The sequence below is a fragment of the Mercenaria mercenaria genome, chromosome 2 (assembly GCF_021730395.1).
Source record: "Mercenaria mercenaria strain notata chromosome 2, MADL_Memer_1, whole genome shotgun sequence".
Classification (NCBI taxonomy): Eukaryota; Metazoa; Mollusca; class Bivalvia; order Venerida; family Veneridae; genus Mercenaria; species Mercenaria mercenaria.
Genome location: NC_069362.1, coordinates 48,837,996 through 48,857,897, shown reverse-complemented (window position 1 = coordinate 48,857,897; position 19,902 = coordinate 48,837,996). Strand labels below are relative to the sequence as shown.

Sequence of the window (19,902 nt, the reverse complement as noted above, 5' to 3'; positions counted from 1 at the left end):
AATAAATAAAAAAGAAATGAATAAATATATACCCATGAAGATGATTTTACTTTTTCATACGCACATGAGCATTGTCATATCGCATAGGTAAAATGTAAGGTCTGGTGTGCACGAGTGGAAGATCTTACATGTAAAAGAAAATATTTTAGTTCTTTTCACAAATTATAACTCGGACGATGCTCGCTTTTACAGCTTTCTTCAACGAAAGCATTTATTTTTTACAACATCCGGTTTTATCTAAGTATGTTTTAAAAATGTTACGCAATAAAAACTTTGGTCAATTTTTTTAGAAAGAACTACAAGATTTTATTCCAGACCAATGAAATGTGACGACTGAAAGCGTCACGCGGAATTCAGAGCTATTACTGTAAGACGCATTTATGCGGCGTGCAGTTTCCAGATATAGATAACAACACCGCCTAGAAGCGGCACGCGGTATACAGATAACAATCGGCCGACGCATTTATGCGTCACGCGGGCAGAATGAGTTAAACTTACTTATCATTTTTTAGATATATCAATATTCTTGCTAAATATACTGAGCGAAACTTAGCTTTAAAACTGTGAACAACGTCATTTAGGATAAACGCTTTGTCTACATTTCACTCAGCGTAGCACAATCAGCAGAGTGAAACAAATAGACACTCTCGTCCAATCAGGCAGAGTGTTGCATAAATCTTTCATTTTGATAAATTGTCTATAATACGTTATCATGTAGTCTGATTTGCAAACTGAAGTCACGTGGCATGGGTCGGTCAAGGTCACGAATTCGTTCTTAGAACGGCATTCGCCGAAAAAGGGGTGTCGCTAGATTCTAAATTGTGAAGTATCTTACTAACAAGCAGAGTCTGTACGATTAGGTGAGTAATTCAAAACACGTGTTTATGTTGTTCGGTTTTACGTCGCACCGACACAATTATAGGTCATATGTAGATTTCCCAGCTTTGATGGTGGAGGAAGACCCCAGGTGCCCCTCCGTACATTATTTCATCATAGGCGGGCACCTATGAACTGTAATTGTGTCGGTGCGACGTTAAACCCAGAAAAATAAATAAATATACAAATTTGGTTGCCCCGTTGTTTTACCGGATGTTTTAATTTTAATGCGCATGCGCATTTAACCTTTGGCAAAAAGACCGCTGAACAATATGTAAACCTACATTGCCATAATTTCCACGCATTGAACATGTAGTTTGAATTAAGGAATTGTGAGATTCACAACAGTGCTAAACAAATTAACTACCGTATAAAACGTTTATACACTAACTCTAATCTGAGATAGATGCTATGGTTGACAATATTTTATTGCAGCATTGTTCAAAGGGATGAGAACTTCAGAATCATATGAGGTAACATCCTTTAAAATACAACCATGCAATAGTGTTAGTGCAATAAATCCTTAGACTGTGGTTATCAAAGCGTATAGCAAAGAAATATCAGTTAGTTCAAAGGTCAAAAGTAAATTTTAAAAGTATTACTCAAACGCACGTCTAACCAAATAATGATAGGAAAATGTTTCGTTTATTTATGTTATAACTTCAAAATGACATTGCAACTTTATGTATTTCAAACAACACATGTTTTTAAATATTTTTTTTGTCTGATGATAGCAGGAAGCTCATTATCAGTAATGATTGCAAGATTTGAGGAATGTGTTCCTTAACTGGATCGATACCGTACATTTTGAAAAAGCAACAACATTTTTTAGGCCCCATATGGGTGACCCCATTTATTCCTTTACATACATGAAACATTTACATACACATATACCACAATCCAGTAAACAAAAGCAATGCAATAAAATGCAAACAACACAATGTCCTATATACCTATATAGAATGAATATATATAAATTTCAGTTTTTCGATCATATTTATCAAATATGTATCGATTTGATTATAATATTTCATATGTATGTAGGAGGAAAGTTTTGTTGTTTTTTTAAAGGAAGGTGTGATGTTGATTGATGAAAAAGGAAGGGGGAAAATAAGAAAGGGGAAAAATGAGATCGTTTCCATTTCCATTGAAAAACTGTATTCGATTTATTAGTACAGTTAAAAAGATGGAAATTTTTGGGGTGGTTACATTTCAATTAAATAAGACCATTTGGATTCATGTTTGTCTAATCTGTCTTTCATTAAAGTTATTTCTTTTTCCAGGGATATACGCAAATATAGCTAATCAAGAAAATGTTTGAAATTTGGAATTGCCTTCCTATATTTCATTCAAAAATGAAAAGAAAAAAAGACTTTATACGATTGCAAATGAACATCGTATGGATATATAGAATATCAATTTTAAGTGTAAAATCAATGTTCTATCTTATATTGAAATTTAAGAAAGATAATAATTACTCTCTTCAGTTAGTTTTGTGTAATCACCAAATAATAAGCTTTTAAGCATTTCCTAATTATAAAAGTGACAAAACACCATTCTAATATTCGTCATGTAAGCATTGATAAGATGCCTCCGTATATCGCATGAGAAAAAGAAATATATATTTTTTTTACGAAAACCGCCCATTTTTTAGATAACAAACCTATCAAAGAAAATAACGTTATGTACGAAAATGTGTCTTCCTTTTACTTAATATATTCATAAATGTTTCTTCTGACAGTCAATGCTTCTCTAGCACCAAACGAAATAGGATATCAACAATATTGACAACCTATTCAATCATATTATATTTTATGTCATATTGCTTATCCGGTGATGTTTAAATAAGATCGTTTTGGAGAAATATTCAGAAATACTTGTCAAATTATACATGTAAGCAGCATGTGTGCCTAAAGAAACAAGACAATTAAGCCAGTAGGATTTCATTCTATACATAGAGCGTGACGTCACTCTTTGCGTCAGTGCGATAGACGGTAGCGTACACAATGAATAGGATTTATGTATAATTTTCACTTTGATTTGCTTTTATTTTCTCTTTTTGTCGCTTTACATTATCATGTATCCACGTGAAAGTAAATATAAAGTGACAGGTCCTCTGATCTTACAGAGAATATAGTACTGTTCAAACGCTCTCACCGAAGCTATTAATGCACTATTTATGTTATTAATTAAGTTCTTAGATTTAAGAGGTCGCCGCGATGCTTGTTTCGCCTCAAACTTTTTAGACTTTATTTTTTCACTTCCTTTCTGTAGGTTTCTAATATCGGTATGTTGAAAAGATGAAAACGAAGCTTGTGTATGTAAAAGAAATAGCACGGGGCGAATTTGGGATATTATCAACCTTAAAAAGTATTTTAAAACACATTGAAGTGAGTTATCAAAATTGCCCCTGTATCTCTTTCCGGGCTCGCGTCTACAAAGCATGCTTAGAATGAAAACAAATGAAGGTCAGAAAATGATGCAAACTCAACCAATGTCTATTTAATGGCGCAGCAAGATTGATCAAGAATTGAATTAAGTTAATTATCTGTAATAATATACGAGTCATTTATATACCTTGTTTTCTGTATGACTGTCAATTCTGGTTAGTGGGCCAACAACGTGGTCAGATTGTGAAAAATATCGAGCGAATGCTGATTCTGTTGCACAAACCCGATGCTAAAACGGAATGTTTAGTGTGCACCGCCGTATGAATACATCTGCGGATGTTTCTAAATGGATTTTTGGTTGCGGGTTCGGGTTTATCCTGCTACCAAAGTTAAAGTGTATTTCTGACAATCATAGCATCTTTATTTTATTCCGAATCACATCCAAAGGATGTTCATGTGCTACACAAAATAGTCCCATTCATGAACAGTGTGGATGAATTATCAATAAACAAGCAGTTCTTATTCAACCAGTATCCACTCACACTGACCATTTAAGGACGGATTACACCAAAGCGGAAGTGACTACTTAGTGTTACATGTGAAGTAGTCCAAAATGTAGTTCCATGCTATGGATGAAATCTGGTATAATGGGTGACATGAGGAGGTGACAGTTAAATTTTTGGCTTATGTTTATTGCTTATTGTATTGAGAAAAGATCTAGGCCATTTTCATTGTAAATTTCCTGGAATAAGTTTTATTCTTTGCGAAAAAATGTCTACCTACGCGTAATTGCTAAACGGCTGTTTTCATGGGGGCATTTTTAGAGGGTGATGTTTCTCAGAACAGATTATTTTTCTTATATACAACATAACATGTCAATATTTTTCTATTTTTTGATAAGAAGACATGTTATACTAAATGACCATATATGGTTTTCATATCATTGAAATGCTCTAAAGTGCTGAAAATGAGGTCTGAATGTTTTGTTATTAATATGAAATAAATAAGGAATTGAATTGGTAGAATGTAACCTATTAGATTATATAAGTGTGACAGGAAAGGCCGTACCGGCGACAGTAACCATCAAAACAAATCAACACCCTTTACAATATTTACAAATTTATTTACATAAGATGATTATTAACAATGAATAGATATGAAAAGAAAAAAAACTGATTATAAGAAAGAAAAAAAAGAAAGTTCAGTATCTCTAGATACAAAAGTTCTTATAGTCCATTCTAATCTGACGTGACACAGGTCTTTAATGTAATTGTGAACTTTAAGTAGCACAAACAAAACATAGCTTCTAAATTCAGTCCCTTTAAACCGTGAATACGTTGATTCCGTGTTGGCTCCCTATGGTGGTAGGTGATTGCATCCCTGAGCTGACTTCAGAGGATAACAAAAATCATCGTCTTTGCGGTTTACGGCACAACCATGGGACGAAAGCTCTGCGCTGGGAATATCACATCCAGGCGAGTGAAGACAAGTGAACCTCGGGCATTGTACTTCCGGGTTATGACATCACCAGGTAAAATCGTCTGGCGGAAGAAGCTAAAATATATAACATATGGTAAGCACCATAGCAAAACAAATAAGTCAGGGCATAAAGCTGCTCCTTTGGCTACACCATACCTCCGTAGGCTCCCATAAATAATACGTGCTACTTATACAAAACATATGTGCTACTAAGTTCAAACGTCACATGATTAAAATACGTCACTAATTACTTCCATTATTACAAAGATTACTTACTTAAAAGACTAAAGTTAAAGTATGAAAAAGATATGAAAAGTATATGATGAAACATTATAGATACGGACATGATAAACTGCAGCTATTATTTACAACTACAAATTAACAAAATTCAATATAAATCAAACGTTATATCATAGTTGGCATCCATATAATATCTAATGCCGTATACTAAAACGGACATTGTATGTGTATGCAATAGACTGTCACACAATTTCATATTACAATAATATATTACATACATGGTACTAGACTTGCCAAATAGATTTATACATAACCATACAATGCAGTAATGGCGTTCCATAATTAACAAAATGTTTGACATAAGTTTTTGAAACAGTGCTTAACAATTATCACGATACAAATTTCAGTATAAATCTAACATCTTATATAAACGAAACGTTTAGACTCCTCTTTCTAAATAATTTACAAAAGTCTGAAAAATTTAATAAATCATCCTGACATACCGAAACTAGCCAAAATCATATGCCGAAAAGTAAATGTTACAGAATTCTGTAGAATGCACAAAAATTTACCAAATAAAAGTCGTAATGCAAAAATCATACAAAAATCTAACAAATAAATTTCTTACCTCGATCGAGCATAAATTTCTAGCAAGAAAATAATTCAGACATAGATTCGTCTATAAAGTCGGAAGGTGGTGTGCGCAAGGCATATCTAGTCCAGTCTATTTAAAGGATAATGTCCCGCCAAATACTAAATTTCATGGGATTCACGGCTAAGCCGTGGACTCCGACTATTGTCATTTTCACGGGATTCACGATATAGCCGGGGAATCTAACTACTTTGGCGCGAATTTAAATTGACAATTTGAGGCCCATTATGGTGGTTTTGGGGATAAAAACATAAATTACTGAAGTTTATAAAATATCAACTTTCTTATTACTGAACAGAATTTAATGAAATTTACATGGAAATTTAAGTTATGAAATACAGAAAAACATGAGAGGTATTTCATGCGTGAAATCTGACATTTACCTCAATAACTCAAAAATTTACGAAAAGATGATGCAATACCTGCATTTACACTACAGATAAAATAAGGCCCGTATGTCAATTTGTGACAATAAGATCTATCAATGATAAGGTATTCCAGCCCATGGTTACATCACAAGCTGAGTCAGGCAGAGTTCATCTTAGATATGAGGCACATTAAATTTGTATTTGTTTCTCATTCATGTATATTCATAGACTAACATTTAAACAGAAAATAAATCTACCAAAAAACCCGCAACCATCAGACATTTCAAGGCTTTGATTGTATTTGTAGTATGTGTAAATGTTGAGTTCTGCTCAACCCGGTGGGCGTGGACGGTAGCATGCATTTCCACTACTGTACATGAACAGGCTCAATCAAACCCACGGGGGGGGGGGGGGGGGGGGGGGGAACTGTTACACGAGACTCGGTTGTGGAGGATACCATGTTACAGATTTAGGATGCTACTGTTACAGTATTCCTGAATAACGTTACAGCCTTTGGAGGATAAAAATCACTGTCGGTGTTTTGTTTGCCAAAAAAATAGTAAATATTTATCTCTTTTTTGCAAAAATAAAAATTGTTTTTCTAGGTCAGTGGTATGTACGTCTGCTGAGACATGGTTAATACGTGAAACACAATATATTGATGTCTATCAAGCGTTTAATGACAAAATCCGAAATTTTGATAGAAAATTATCCAAAAGAAGTTGATTAAAATATGTTTCAACCATATTTTATGCTCATTTGCATCGATAAAGACCCTCTTTAGGCATGCAGTTATAATACGAGGTAGAAAAATCAATGTGGGTCTAATTTTTCGTGGTTTTATAGACTGTTACAGTTGTGGGGTGCTTCTTCTGGATGTGTTACAGATTTAGGATGATACTTTTTAGAATATATTTTGATAATATACAATACCAGGATAGCAAATAAAATTTAGATATCATGAATTATGCGGGATTTTTTGTAAGATGTAACAAATATATTATACCAAGTGCATTTTTGTTTCTAATTTCGAAATTCTAAATCTGATTCAACAGCTATATATAATAAAATGATATATAAACATTTTCAATGGAAAGCTAGTGTTCTATATCTAATGTATATGATACCATAATCACCAATTCGCATTGAATCGTCGTTTGCAATTTAATAAGCTGTTCTTTCATAAATAGTACCCGTTTATGCTACATGTATTAAGCTAGCAAACGATGTGTCCTAGCTTCAGAAGAGCTTGGCAATGCGTGTCTTTATCAACGATTTCAATTACTAATAAGCTTAAAAGAAAATATCCTCTCGGAATCGGTAATGGAGAACTTAAGAAATTAATTGGCTTTTCTCACGACAACTCGCACATGTGCAATAAAACATTTTTTCAAAAAACAGAAGATTCTTTTTTTTGTTAAACATGTATACGTGTTTACTGTAGGAACAACCATCGAATCATAGTCTGCTTGCAGGCGCGTAGCTGCCTACAAGCAGATATGCATCTGCTCAATGATGATTTGGCAAGCATGCACAATCAAATAGGCTAATCTGAAGCATTGAATCTGTTTGGTCACAGTTAGGAGCCTAAATCTTTTAACAGAGGATTTTATACGCAATTCATAATTAAAATGGATAATGTTTCAGGATTTTCATCTAAAAGTATATGCGTCTTTGTCTTTGTGTGTATGACGGTGGCAAGGGCTTTTCAGGACTGTGTGCCATTAGAAGGCATGTCTCAGGACTGTAGGCATTGCGTAAACGCGAGCACGAGCACATTAAATTCGGGTTGTTCGAAAATTAGGAGTTACCTTATAAAACATAGTAACTCACTCTCTTTTTAGATTTGAACGAAAGTAATTAATCTATGTGAATATAAATAAATACACCACTTAAAACATTTTTCGATTTCGCTCCGCGATATCTTTGGTGATTTATTTAGAGGTTATGGAAAAACATTTAACAACTGATGTAATTAGAGATTGTTCAAACGATCGGTCAATTTGCATGGAAAAGGGACGGGAGATTTGCTCTGCATAACTTGTATCATCAACTGTTCATCATATGTGATTCTTGACATATCACAACCGACATCTTCTCCCGTTAGGTGGACTTTCCTGTGTTTTAAACGTCGTTACAGCAACGCCACTCTAGTACATGTCTGGCTGCCTCAAATGACAAAATAAATGTTGTTTAGCAGTATTTACATCTAACAACAGAATCCTGAAGAAGGAAAAAGTATCATCCTAAATCTGTAACACATTCAAAAGCAGCACCCCACAACTGTAACATATCCGGCTAAACTGCAACATTCTATAAAACCACGAAATATTAGATCAACAGTAATTTTTCTACCTCGTTTTATAAGTCCATGCCTGAAGAGGGTTTTAATCAATGCAAATTTGCATGAGATACGTTTTGAATATCTTTTAATCAATTTTCTTTTAGAAATTTTTCTATCAAAATTTCGATTTTTTTCATAAAACGCTTGATTAACATCAATATACTGTGTTTCGCAGGTTAAGCCATGTCTCAACAGACGTGCATATCACTTATCTAGAAAAACTATTTTTTTTTTTTTTTTGGAAAAAGAGATAAATCTTTACCACATCTTTGGCAAACAAAATACCGACAGCTATTATTATCCTCCGAATGCTGTAACGTTATCCAGGAATACAGCACAAAAGCATCCTAAATCTGTAACATGATATCCTCCACAACCGAGTCTCGTGTAACAGTTCCTCCCCCGTGAAACCGAGCCTGCAACATTTTCGTTTTTGTCGTGTTGTGCGACCTGTGGAGTATCCACTTTTTCTATTTTAGTATACATGGTGTGCCAATTCTCTTGTCAAAACCAATTGACCAAAGAAAACACGTTTCCCACCTAAATCTGAGTTTATTTTAAGACAACTCAGACAGGAAACGGTTATTTTCAATTTAATTTCATTACTTTGTTTGCTTATGACTAATCAATATTTTCTCGTTGATCAGTTTCAAACGAACATAAACCTAAAATTCCGTTTTGTTTGTTTGTTTGTTTTCGGTTTACCGCCGTTTTTCAACAGTATTTCAGTCATGTAACGGCGGGCAGTTAACCTAACCAGTCTTCCTGGATTCTGTACCAGTACATTAACCTGCTCTCCGCTTCCCCACATGAATCAGAGGTGGGGGACTAATGATTTCAGACGCAATGTCGAAAATTCCGTACTGCAAAGAAATAACAAAAGTAATATAAACATTCAGAACAGAAACCGAAAAAAAAAAGATTTTTGACAAAAATTGCACGTATATCCGGAATATTACACAGAGGTGAAAGGGAATAAACTCGTATAATACCTGCTTATTTGTCTCACAAGATTACATGCACGTCTTTTTAGTGTCCCAAACCATTCTCTGCAATAAATATGCCACAGACTTTCTAGGAACATGAATTTCGATCTTAAAATTTATTAGTGTTTAATTAAACGGATTCTGACCAGAAACCTGTCGATATGATAATACATTTAACTGTTGTTTTCAAATAAAAGTTCTCTTTTCGATAATATTAAGTTATATACGACAAAACCTATATAACCCATTTTCCGCAAGTTACTGACAGCTTCCTCGGTCCTCACATAAATCAGAGGTAATGCAGCAGGGAGTGCAAACGTCTAGTCAAAGATCGGAACTAACGATCTCACAATATTCGAACTCTTGTACCCAACCTCCTGAGCTAACTGATAAGTTATACCGTCCCAATATAGGTCATATGGCGACTTTTCGCCTAAATGCTTGTGGAAGAAGGTCTCGGGTGTCCTTTCGACCAAATTGCAGGCACGGTAAAGTGATACAAACGATCGACTAATTTACAGCGAAAAATGCAACGTATACAGATAGGAGGAGCATCCATAAGTCAAAGACTACATACGTTTTTCTTCTATTTTATATTAAAGAGATACTCGAGTATTTTTTCGAGACCCATGATTTATCTGTGCTACCCAGACAATTAAAGTAAACGAAAAGAGGATGTTTTATCGAATTTAATTTTGTGATAGTCACTTTAGATTATACAAGTATGATGTCTGCTGCGTTAGCAATGCGGTAAATGGTAAGTAAACAAAAAGCAATGTAGTTGTACTTTAAGATATATTCAGATAAGCTTGAAGGTTTTTTTCAGCAAGATCAAGTCAAAACACATTACTTAGTAACAATTAAACAAATTAGTATAAACGAAATTAAGTGTTTAGTACTAATATTTTAGGATATTAACTTTTCGGAGCCCTTTTCTGATGTGTATTTCGTAGAAAATATTTGAATAATATGGTTATATAATTCATTAGTTAATTTTCTTTGGTAATAGAAATGTATGATTATTTTGCCTACAGAATGCCCAATAGACTTTGAAAGTGTACCAGCAAGAAGAATTACTGAAGACTTTAAAAAGCTAGGTAATTCTTTTACTATTTTTTTATACGATTCTGGAATCTTATTCTATAATACGTTAGTTTTGAGCATGTCATAGTCCACATCCCGCAGACTTCGTGTCCAGAATTATAACATTGACTTTTGACACTTTATGAATGGGGAGGCAGACGCTGCTAGGCAACAGTAATACCATTTGTCGTCAAGCATCATCACTCGTTAGCATAACTTTTCATGATATCCTTTACGACAGTAATTTATTTTAGATAATACAGTAAAAAGTTTTTTATCCAACATTAATTGGCACGATCTTTACCCGATATAGATTGTAGCTAAAGATACCATTATGTAGAACGTGAATACAATCTCTTTCATAATATTCTCTTGTTGCTCTCCCGTCTATAAAGACGTTGAGTGCGTTATTATTATTGCCAGATTTATAAAATCTGTAAAAGGATCCTTTTGGAAGCATAGAATGCAACCAAGCAACATAATAGCACACTCGGTTTGACTACTTCTATTCGTGTGTGTGTGTGGGGGGGGGGGGGGGTAATGAAATGTGCAACATCCCTCACGCCCCCTAGCACTGGCTTATGTGGAATTCTATTATTGTAGAAATGAATGTACACCATGATCCCAAAAGGACCAGAAATTTAACAACAGTGAGTCCTCCATTTTCATGATAAACACGTCCAAAGGCGCTTTACACAGCACAAAGGCAGCCGCTCAGGGTGCCAAATTCATCCTCTGCTGGTACAGACACTGAGCAATATAACCAGAAGGACAAAGCGAGAGAAAGCCCCCAGAACAGAGAGAAAGAAATCCTTAAGATAAGGCTTGTCCGGCTAACTTAGCCCAGCTCTTTGTGAAATGAATAGAAGTGATAATTACGTCACTAGTTGGACTGCATGCGTCTATGGTTTATGAGAGTTTTGAATTTTTTTTTTTTTTTTTTTTTTTTTTTTTTTTTTTTTTCGCATTTTGCCTATTCACTGAACCCCTTTTTAAAGTAACGAAACGTGAATCTCAGAATACAGATACATATCCAAACAAGAAAAACAGAAGCTAGAATTGTATAAATATAAAACAAGAACGGACAAAATACTGTTCTATACTTTCATTTACTGTGAAAAGATAGTGCGGTCAGTTTGAGATCATTCTCATCCATCAGAGGTTCGTCAAAATCCCGAGACATCCGGAAACCACGGTAGACCTCTGGTATGCGAGAATGGTTTGAGATGAGTTGTAAATAGTGATGTGTTTGGTGCAATCTTTTTTAAATAGTCAGGATATACATTTTCCTAAAATTTGCATGAAAGGGGTACAATGTCTCATTTATTTCGACAACGTATATAGGCTTTAAACACATGTTTAACTGGTCAAAGTACAAGATATCATTTCACGGCCCTTGATATACATGGATAGATGGCAATAAAGGAAATGTGTACGACCTTTTTTGTTGATATGGCAAAAGAAACTCTGATTGCTATGGCAACAAATTGTCTAAAGGTGTGACAAAAAGTGTCTAAAATGGAACCTCGGACGACTTTAATAAAAGTATAACATATTCTTATTCATTAAAATTTGTATATGGCCAGATGACAATATGAGAATAAGCACGCCCTTTTATTTTGTTGCTATAGCAACAAATAGTCCAAAATATGGCAAAAAAATTGAATATGCTATAACTTAAAAATACAAAAGCTCTTTTTCATGAACTTTGTATGTACACATTCTATGTTGAAGACAACTTTTTAATGTATCAGAACGAACATTATTATCTCCATTATTCGCTCAGTATCAAATGGTGGATTATTTCCTAACTAACAGTACAAAATATCTTTTAAAGAAACCTGGAAGATATTGCTAGAGGCAATAGTTTTATTAACCAAAGATCGAGCTATAAAAATGTATTTTATACTTCTTTGTAGTCCTGCAAAGTCACAAAGTTTAGCACGGTTGTACAAAGGTTTGTAAACACCGTTACACCCCAGCTTGTCAGATAGTTTTATTGTTGTTTTTGTGTTTATTTACTTATTTATTGACTTATCAATTATTTGCATTAATCTAGGTAATTAGCCAATACGTTTCTATTATCTGTAAAATAAGTCTTTTCCGCTGAAAAGACGCCTATTTCTTTTAATTCAGTTCTATTCGTAAACATCCAGAGGGCGCTTCATACAAGACGTCCTTGACCTTACAGCTGATGTTAGGAACACAAATGTTCCAATTTTGTTTTAACATTTGACAGAGGCTGCTGTTATTATTGGTAAGTTCATTAGAACGAATATGTTGTTTATTTAATATCTAGATCTACTTTGTTAAAGGATGATAATGATCAGAACTGTTGAAAAAAATATTCAGCACTGTTTGACTTCGAAGTTCGGGATATTTTTGTCACAGTTTTTTTGTGATTTCACAGGAGCCTGAAATTCTGTCCAAAAGCCATGAAAAGTCTGTATATGAAAAAAGACCCCTCTTCTATATAATAAAAAACACCAGGAATGAAACGCATTCACACCCCACCCACCACGAGAAAACAAGAAAATTTCAAAGTAAGCAGTGCGAGTGTTCTCGGATGGCGTAGTTATCTAAAGGCAACTAAAATATATGCGGGACTGTGCTTACTGGCCGCTTCACTGTATTAACTAACACGAAATCAACGATTTCAACAACATTCCGTTCATCGTCCAAACCATTGCGTGACGTCACACCTTCATGTATATTTCTGCGCCGGAGAGAATAAAAAATAATTTCAAGAACCAGGTAAAAAATATCTGTATATGTCATGTTTTATTATTAATATTTCTTTCAATAAATATTACATCTTTGAATTTCTATAACCATTAAATAATAAAAGAATTAGGCATATCACGTTGGAAAAAACCCATTATGGGAACTAAGTCTAGCATTGACAAAAGAGGGGAAGTAACTCAACCATTGACGGAAGCAGCGCATAACAGAAAAAAGAATATCATGGCTGCTCAGCTACGCTTTGTGATACGGAATGAGTTTTCTGATATCAAATATTAATTGTGTTGTAAATGACAAATGACATTGTTTACACGATGCTGTTCTGTTCTGTTCTAAATTGTGTACGGATCGGACCGGATTCTGGCATTTACACAAATGCATTATTAACTCCGGCGCAGAAATATACATGAAGGTGTGCTGTCACGCAATGGTTTGGACGATGAACGAAGTGTTGTTGAACTCACTGATTTCGTGTTAGTTAATACGGTGAAGCGGCCAGTAAGCACAGTCCCGCATATATTTTAGTTGCCTTTAGATAATTACGACACCCGAGAACACTCGCACTGCTTGCTTTGATTTTTTTTTTTGTTTTCTCGTGGTGGGTGGGGTGACAATGCGTTTCATTCCTGGTGTTTTTTATTATATAGAAGCGGGGTCTTTCTTCATATACAGACTTTTTATGGCTTTTGGATAGAATTTCAGGCTCCTGTGGTGATTTCATGCATAGCTGTGGGCAAAAAAAAATATTGAAGTTGGAATATAGTTATAGAATATACCTACACTAATTTCGCTATCAGTCTGTCAGATACCAGAATCTTTTTGAGCTGACATAGTCCAAATAATTGTACTCGAGAGTTGAATATCGTTATATTTTTTTGACTTGTCGATATCCGCCTACGAGTACAAACTGAATGAATATGGTTCATTAGGCCCATGTGTACATGTCTTGTTGTGGGTCAATTGGACCAGCCTGGTTCCAATGAACCAGCTGGTGCAAACAGGCCATCTCTCTGACCTGACTAGTGTCACTTTTGGTCTGGTGTGCGATTCCTGGCTGTTTCATACCAAAGACATTATAAAGTAGCTAGGCTTTAGACTAGTGTAGCAGCTCTGTGGAAATCCCAGTCCTCTGGCCTTTGATTCCCTGTGGATCTTGCAGTCTAAACTAATTCCCTAAATATTAACAAAAAAAGGGTTTGTAACCATTTCAATTTCATCAAATGACACCGGTCCTGACAACTGACTTTTTGGATAAGAAGAGAATGAGGGGTCTTGCTTAGTCCAATTTTTTTCGGAGAAGTCACTTCTCCCTCAAGCTGAACATTGTTAGATTTACACTAAAATGACAGCAACAACTTTTTTCAGAATTTTTTAATGAAACAATAATCACTGTATGAGAAATGATCTAACTAAGAAAATGAATGGTCACATCAATGTTCTTTATCCAGAAACAAGAAAATTACAATTTTTTTCGAATCACTCAACAGCCTTGCGGTAGGAAAAGTCTCCCCACTTCTCCCTAAATCAGCTTGAAGGAGAAGTGACTTCTCCCAAAATATTGGACCTAGCTAGACGCCTGGGATGCCCCCTCTTCTAAAACTTAAACTACTAAAACTTTTAATATATCGTTCATAGTAAAAAATCCTCCTGTAGTAATTATCCTGTCCAGTATTGTTGAAAGCATATCAATTTTGCTATGCGGCTCCATTGACCTATGGCATATGTTAAGCAGATACCCATTCGCAAAGATGTGTTCCGTGGAAAAAAAATTGCTTGTTTTTTGAAAGTTACCGTGTTTTTAAAACATGCTGAGTTTTTTAGCTCACCTGAGCAGGTGAGTTTTTGTGATCGCTCATTGTCCGGCGTCTGTCTGTCGTCTGTCAACAATTAGCTTGTGTATGCGATAGAGGCTGTATTTTTCAAGTGATCTTTATGAAATTTGGTCAGAATGATTACCTTGGTGAAATCTAGGCGGAGTTCGAAAATGGGTCATCTGGAGTCAAAAACTAGGTCACTAGGTCAGATCAAAGAAAAACCTTGTGTATGCGATAGAGACTGTATTTTTATGCCCCCGGCATCTACTGATGCGGGAGGCATATAGTGATCGTCCTGTCCGTTCGTCCGTCCGTACGAGGTTAACCAAATGGGACCGTTTCGTCTAGCATCAATATCCCTTACTAGAATGACTTGATACTAATGCAGATGTAACCTGTGACCATTCCCCATCTTCAGACATCACCTGACCTCAGTTTGACCTTGACCTCATTTTGGACTTAGGTTGCTTTATATGGGCCATCTCTTGGTTAACCAAATGGGACCATTTCGTCTAGCATCAATACCCCTTACTAGAATGTCTTGATACTAATGCAGATGTAACTTGTGACCATTCCCCATCTTCAGACATCACCTGACCTCAGTTTGACCTTGACCTCATTTTGGACTTAGGTTGCTTATATGGGCCATCTCTTGGTTAACCAAATGGGACCGTTTCGTCTAGCATCAATACCGCTTACAAAAATGAATTGATACTAATACAGATGTAACCTGTGACCATTCCTCATCTTCCAACATCACCTGACCTCAGTTTGACCTTGACCTCATTTTGGACTTAGGTTGCTTTGTATCGACAAGGATGCCACTGGGGGCATCAAGCGATTATTGAACGCAGCTCCTTGTTCAATTAGTCTTCATGAGTTTTAGTCAGAATTATTACCTTGATGAAATCTAGGCCAAGTTTGAAAATTGGTCATCTGGGGTCAAAAAGTAGGTCACTAGGTCAAATCAAAGAAAAATCTTGTGTATGTGATAGAGTGTGTATTTTTCAATTAATCTTCATGAGTTTTGGTCAGAATTAATGCCTTGATGAAATTTATTTCAAGTTCGAATATGGGTCATCTGGGGTCAAAAAGTAGGTCACTCGGTCAAATCAAAGGAAAACCTTGTGTATGCGATAGAGGCTGTATTTTTCAATTGATCTTCATGAAATTAAGTCAGAATAATAACCTTGATGAAATCTAGGCCGAGTTTGAAAATGGGTCATCTGAGGTCAAAAAGTATGTCACTAGGTCAAATCAAAGAAAAACCTTGTGTATGCAATAGAGGCTGTATTTTTCAATTGATCTTCATGAAATTAAGTTAGAATGATTGCCTTGATGAAATCTAGATAGATTTGGAATATGGGTCATTTAGGATCAAAAAGTAGGTCACTAGGTTAAATCAAAGAATAACCTCATGTATGCGATAGAGGCTGTATTTTTCAACTGATCTTCATGAAATTTTGTCAGAATGATAGCCTTGATGAAATCTAGGTCAAGTTCAAATATGGGTCATCTGGGTTCAAAATCTAGGTCACTAGGTCAAATCAAAGAAAAACCTTTTGTATGCAATAGGGGCAGCATTTTACACTGGATTTTCATAAAATTTGGTCAGATTGGTTGCCTTGATGAAATCTAGGTCAAGTTCGAATATGGATAGTCTGGGGTCAAAAACTAGGTCACTAGGTCAAATCAAAGAAAATACTTGTTTATACTCAAGATTTTTGCTCCAATTTTAATGATAATTGGTCAGACTATTTATTTCCATGAAATCACTAGGTCAAACATGTTTACACTGTTATGGTGTGTTTCTCAGCTGAGCGACCTAGGGCCATCTTGGCCCTCTTGTTATAAAACATGTTCTATGGTCATTTTGTGTTGAAGTCATCAAATGCATGATACTGGCTAACAGTTGGCAAGGGCAGAGGATATGGGGTGACTAGGGAGAGGTTTCTGACCCCAAGTATCTGTGGACAACAACTGACATGAGTATCCTCACAGTATGGGTTTAAATATACATATTAGGACTAGTTGTTTAATCAGTCAGTATTTTGAAAACTTCCATTTCAGAAAGCTAATAAAGTCCTGTGCTGATGTTCCATATAAAATGAGAAATTAGTTGCATGAAAACTTGTGTATTTCTTTCTTGAATACAGTGTACATGGATCCAGCTTCAGCATATTTTGATAAAGGGATATAAAATGGCACAGTCTTTATTAAACCTAAATAACTACATCATATGATACAGCGGTCTTAAGTGGTGAAAGTAGAGTTTTCCCCCTTGATTTAATTTGTGAAACAAGGGTTTTGACTGTAGGGATAATGCTACGGGCTCGGGCACCAACCAATCCCTCGGGATTCTGCAGACGTTATAACACGAAATGAACAACGCTATTCTAGCATAAAACGCAGAAAAATACTAATAAATGAATACATCCTACCTCAACGTCATTAAATTTCCATGAAATGCGCGGGAATGTCTGAGTTGTTTTTTACGTTGACGTCATTTTGTTTTGAATTATCCGTTTTGGGGCCGAATGACGTTTACTTACGCTTTGCCACGGAACTCGCATATATAAAAAGGTGTTATAACAGCATGCGAGCGCGAGAATCTCTCTGTTAACACACGTTTTCTCTCCTGTTAAAACACCCCCGAAAAGTGACAAAAACAGCAGTTTTATGCTAGAATGTGTCAGAGTAACATTTTGATGGATCTTCATGAATTTTTAAAGCTTAACAATCCATAAATTCCCACAGAATAAAGTAATCCATTGATGGATCTTCATGAAATTTAAACAAATATAGATCACTAAAGGGCAGTGGTACATGCATATCATTCATCAGAATCTCTTCAGTAACTGCAGAGTTATTGCCCTTGTTTCATTAGCTCACCTGTCACATAGTGACAAGGTGAGCTTTTGTGATCACCCTTCGTCCGTCGTCAGTCTGTCCATGCGTGCGTGCGTCAACAATTTCTTGTCTGCACGATAGTGGTTTCATTTATAATTTTATTTTAACCAAACTTGCACACAACTTGTATCACCATAAGATCTCAGTTCCTTTCTTGAACTGGCCAGATCCCATTATGGGTTCCAGAGTTATGGCCCCTGAAAGAGCCAAAATCAGTTATTTTGACCTTGTCTGCACAATAGCAGCTTTATTTATGATTTGATTTTTACCAAACTGGCACACAACTTGTATCACCATAAGATCTTGTTTCCTTTCTTGAACTGGCCAGATTCCATTATGGGTTCCAGAGTTAAGGCCCCTGAAAGGGCCAAAATCAGCTATTTTGACCTTGTCTGCACAATAGCAGCTTTATTTATGATTTAATTTTTAGCTCACCTGTCACATAGTGACAAGGTGAGCTTTTGTGATCACGCAGCGTCCGTCCATGCGTCCGTCCGTCCGTAAACGTTTGCTTGTGACCACTCTAGAGGTCACATTTTTTGTGGGATCTTTATGAAAGTTGGTCAGAATGTTCATCTTGATGATATCTAGATCAAGTTCGAAACTGGGTCACGTGCTGTCAAAAACTAGGTCAGTAGGTCTAAAAATAGAAAAACCTTCTGACCTCTCTAGAGGCCATATATTTCTTAAGATCTTCATGAAAATTGGTCAGAATGTTCACCTTGATGATATCTAAGTCAAGTTCGAAACTGGGTCACGTGCCATCAAAAACTAGGTCAGTAGGTCTAAAAATAGAAAAACCTTGTGACCTCTCTAGAGGTCATATATATCACAAGATCTTCATGAAAATTGGTCAGAATGTTCACCTTGATGATATCTAGGTCAAGTTCAAAACTGGGTCACGTGCCATCAAAAACTAGGCCAGTAGGTCAAATAATAGAAAAACCTTGTGACCTCTCTAAAGGCCATATTTTTCATGGGATCTGTATGAAAGTTGGTCAGAATGTTCATCTTGATGATATCTAGGTCAAGTTCGAAACTGGGTCACGTACGGTCAAAAACTAGGTCAGTAGGTCTAAAAATAGAAAAACCTTGTGACCTCTCTAGAGGCCATATATTTCATGAGATCTTCATGAAAATTGGTCAGAATGTTCACCTTGATGATATCTAGCTCAAGTTCGAAAGTGGGTCACGTGCCTTAAAAAACTAGGTCAGTAGGTCAAATAATAGAAAAACCTTGTGACCTCTCTAGAGGCCATATTTTTCATGGGATCTGTATGAAAGTTGGTCTGAATGTTCATCTTGATGATATCTAGGTCAGGTTCGAAAGTGGGTCACATGCCATCAAAAACTAGGTCAGTAGGTCAAATAATAGAAAAACCTTGTGACCTCTCCAAAGGCCATTTTTTTCATGGGATCTGTATGAAAGTTGGTCAGAATGTTCACCTTGATGATATCTAAGTCAAGTTCGAAACTGGGTCACGTGCCATCAAAAACTAGGTCAGTAGGTCTAAAAATAGAAAAACCTTGTGACCTCTCTAGAGGCCATACTTCTGAATGGATCTCCATAAAAATTGGTCAGAATGTTCATCTTGATGATATCTAGGTCAAGTTCGAAAGTGGGTCACGTGCCTTCAAAAAGTAGGTCAATAGGTCAAATAATGAAAAAAAACGTTGTGACCTCTCTAGAGGCCATACCCTTGAATGGATCTTCATGAAAATTGATCTGAATGTTCACCTTGATGATATCTAGGTCAGTTTCGAAACTGGGTCACGTGCGGTCAAAAACTAGGCCAGTAGGTATAAAAATAGAAAAACCTTGTGACCTCTCTAGAGGCCATATTTTTCAATGGATCTTCATGAAAATTGGTCAGAATTTTTATCTTGATAATATCTAGCTCAAGTTCAAAACTGGGTCACATGAGCTCAAAAACTAGGTCACTATGTCAAATAATAGAAAAAACGAGGTCATATTCAAAATTTGGTCATGTTGGAAGAGGTGAGCGATTCAGGACCAT

General features: G+C 35.6%; 2 protein-coding genes across 3 annotated transcripts in view; both read left to right on the top strand.

The window, feature by feature from the left end:
- The window catches only part of LOC123563897 (voltage-dependent anion-selective channel protein 2-like), a 372,548-nt gene that overhangs the window by 80,629 nt on the left and 272,017 nt on the right, over positions 1-19,902 (top strand). The gene's annotated exons all lie outside the window — the stretch shown is intronic.
- Positions 12,589-19,902, top strand: part of LOC123562184 (E3 ubiquitin-protein ligase MARCHF8-like) — a 57,649-nt gene continuing 50,335 nt past the window's right edge. Inside the window, exon 1 of one of the 2 annotated variants that reach the window (XM_053536548.1) lies at positions 12,589-12,675. The gene's annotated coding sequence lies outside the window, so the exon portion shown is untranslated. The remainder of the gene's footprint in view (positions 12,676-19,902) is intronic. The other variant, XM_053536550.1, reaches the window with a different exon arrangement.